Source organism: Cryptomeria japonica, chromosome 5 (assembly GCF_030272615.1).
Source record: "Cryptomeria japonica chromosome 5, Sugi_1.0, whole genome shotgun sequence".
NCBI lineage: Eukaryota > Viridiplantae > Streptophyta > Pinopsida > Cupressales > Cupressaceae > Cryptomeria > Cryptomeria japonica.
This window is the reverse complement of record NC_081409.1, coordinates 821,486,046-821,489,911: the sequence shown is the minus strand read 5'-3', so window position 1 is coordinate 821,489,911 and position 3,866 is coordinate 821,486,046.

The following is a 3,866-nucleotide window of genomic DNA, read 5'->3' as shown; positions in this document are numbered from 1 at the left end:
ATCCTATGAACGAAAAAGAACAAGAGTTGATCTCCCCTAATATCAGAACAACTGGGGGCAAAAGATCTAAAATTTTAAAACAAAAACCATACTTGTTGATCCTAAGTCTCCATCATGCTATCCTACTTTCACTTCTTTTCGAAATCATAAGCCTTCATCACTCATCCACTTGTTCCACACATCCTTTCCCTTATGGCGATACATCATGGACCTTTAATGGAGCTTCCTCAAGGGACTTTGTTATCAAAGGTGCCCAAACTTCTTTAGGTGACACGCATATGGACCTATGTAGTCCACACACTAGTAATTCTATCTTAGTTCCTTCATCAAGGAAGACAGTCACTCGAGATACACATCATTCAATCAAGGAACAATGCAGCTACAATCATAAAGTCAAGCCTCACACATTTGAGGTAGGTGACTTAGTTCTTAAAAAAAATCCTAAAAATCAGCAAGACAGGGAGAAGAAGGGCGAGTTCGAACCAAATTGGCTTGGTCCTTACATCATTACAACAGCCTATGGATCTGGTGCATATTAGCTCTCAACCACAGAAGGTGAACCTTTGGAGGATCCTATCAACAGCATGCACCTTCACAAGTTTTACACATAGCTCTTCAGAGTATCCTAATTTCAAAAATACAAAAAAAAAAAAAAAAAATCAAAAATTTCAAAAATACAAAAAAAATCAAAAAATTCAAAAATACAAAAAAATTATAAAACAAAAAAAATCGTTACTTGGTGAAAACCTAGCAAACAGGCGCCTTGTGACACAAAAAACATTGAAAAATCGAAAAAAAAGTAAAGAGAAATAATTTCGTCCAACGATGAAAACCACTTCGGTGGCACCTTGGGCAAGTACCATGGTGAAAACTGGGTCACCAGCGCCATGCGTAGAGACGTTGCTCCTCCCTCCTTCAAGATTCACTTTCATCCTTTCACTTTGCACACACTCACAACCTATTCATTCATAATAAACTTACTCATTCCCATCATGGCTTGTTATTGATCTACCCAAGATTGATTCGCCATCCATAATAACCTTCCTTTTCACCCTTTCCATTCATAATAAATCAGCTCCTATCTGTGGCTAAGGCAAATCCTACGTCTAGTAATGGGTGTGGAACTAAGAACATCACATGTTTCAAGGAGTACAGTTTCTTCCACTTTTCTTCAGTCTATCTGCGTACAATCTGTAATAAAGCAACACTTGCATCGCCAATCCACAATAAAGCAACATTTGCATCACAGATCCGCAATAAAGTTTCGTCTTCTCCACAATAAAGTATCAGTTTCATGGATTCAGTCAGTTTCAGATGAGACACAGTAGCAACAATGGGCTTCAACAAATCAAATCTTTCAACAGACTCAGACAAAATATGGTTCAGTGCTATCTATCCTTTTTGTGAAAGTAAACATTGTGACCACAATCAAATAAGACTTATACAAGTGACAAGAGACACTAAACTTGAGGACTACAATGGATGTTGGTGTCGAGTCTTGGTTTTCTTTTGATTTTATCTTTTGGTGACATGTCTTTTAGCTTTTCCAGGATGTCTTTGACTAGAGATTCTATCTCCAGGATGTCTTTGACTAGAAAGGCGAGGATGGGGTATCGTCACCTATTTGTATTTGTTGTATTTGGATTGTCTCTTAGTAATGCTATGACTTGTCCAAGGATATGAGGACACTGTGGGTCTAGTATGAACTGGGGCATTCCTTGTTTGTGACTGTCTTATCTCCATGCAAATAGGTACAATGACTTTCTGGGTCGAACATATGCCTCGATTGTCATAACCTACTTGCCATAATAAAGCTCAATGATAATAACGCACAAGAATCTCTTTCACTTTCATATCTTCTATCTTCCATCCTCCTTTCTTGATTGACTTCCATCGTCCTTCTCGAGTCCATGTAGCCTACTATCACATGACTGAGTATAATGACATGCCAAAAATATTTGCATTTCATGTAGTTGCACCTGCATTACCATATATTAAGCATTTTATACATACATATAGATATCACAACTACATCACATCCTACACACAACACATGTTAGCACATTTTACATTTGCATTATCATATTCATCTGCATTACATACATTCACATTTGCATCATGCATACATATATAAAATATAAAAGAACAAAAATATTGCATTTCATTATGTACATATTTGCATCCATATCATAAGCATCACATAAGCACATCTCATCACATAGGTACACATGCATATAGTTGCCGCAATGATGAATCATCTCATATATATATAAAGTGTCATGATACAATGATGTCAAAATCATATGGCTACAATCACCCGCAGGTGTCTACATCATCATACAAAAATAGGTACAATACTGATACATAAGGAGCCCTCTACGGCTATGATGAACTCCCTCCCTTGGAGCCACCTGGCCTCGACGGAATCTGAGCCCTTGAAGGACCCGCCCCAGGATCATCCCTCTTGTCCCCTCTATCTGGTGGTGGTGGCGGACCCATAACCCCACCACTAGATGCCTGTCTCCTCCAGCTCCCTCCCATAGATGTTGTTGTCCGCGATGGTCTATGGAAGCTCCTCGCTTGCTGATCTGGTGGCACTGCACCATAATAGAGATCCCGCCAGTAGGCAATCTCCTCTCCGGCCCATAGAACACAGGCATATCCAGCCCCTATGTCCTCTGTTGCCTGCCTCCCAGCCCTTAGTGCTATCTCAACCTTTGTATAGCGCTGAATGGCTTGATCCCGCTCCTGCTCAATATCTCTGAGCTGCCTCCTGAGCCTATCCCTCTCCCTCTCCAGCTCCTAGATCTCATCTGCCTATCCCTGGCAGATCTCCCTCAGCTCCGTCAGCTCATCCTCCTTGGCCTCAGCCCCTTATGGCTCTGCCTATGGCTCCCCCTGTACGGGTGCCTACCCCTGTGCCTGTGCCTGTACTGGTGCCTGTCCCTGTACCTGTCCCTGTACCTGCACCTGTCTGGGACCCTGTGCTGCTGGTACCTGTAGCGGCAATCCACCACAACCCCTCACCACCCGAGCCTACCTATCCTCTCCACCCTCCCTCTGCGGTGCAACCCTCCTCTCTCCAACTGCCCCCCTCCTCCTCTGTCAGCCTCTGCCCCCATCAGCTCCATCATCATCATCATCCCCACCACCATCTCCATCTAATAGTTCTCCCGGATCCGTCAGGCGTGGGAATGGATGCTCAACCCAGTATGCTGTGTACTCGGCATCCATACTAGCATCGTCAATCTCTGGCCACATGACCCAGGGTAGGGGCATCATCTCTACCAGCTACATAATAGCCTGATCATATGATAATAGGGGTCCAAACTGTGCCTAATCTCTCACAGTCCGTGCATACATGCCTGAACCACGGGGCATCCGCTGAATCCTGCCAAACTGCCTGCCAACCCTATCCACTAGCTGCCTCTCTAGCACATTGGGCATCCGCCCAATTAGGTACCTGCTCCGGAAGGTGTAGGGTAACTCTACTGCATCATCCTCCCACTGCTCGCATCCCAAGTATGGCCTCCATATGACCATGTCAATATCATCAATCACACGCCGCCAATGCTCTAACCTACCAATCTGTGGCTGCGACGTGATCATGTCATGTAAATGTACAAAACTACATCCGTGACCTCTACCCCTGAAATGTATCGGCCTCGTCACTGGTAGATGCTCATAGGCCCACACCTGTAACAATGTGACCCCGCAGCCCAATCCCACTGATCTATGGTATACAAACTAATGTAGCTTATAGTAGAGGTGTGCCAGCACACACGGTCCCCAAGCATATCTGGTGTGTTGTGTCACCAGTGTCTCCAGTGCACCTCCCCAGCCCACAGCCAACCCCCGTGTCACTC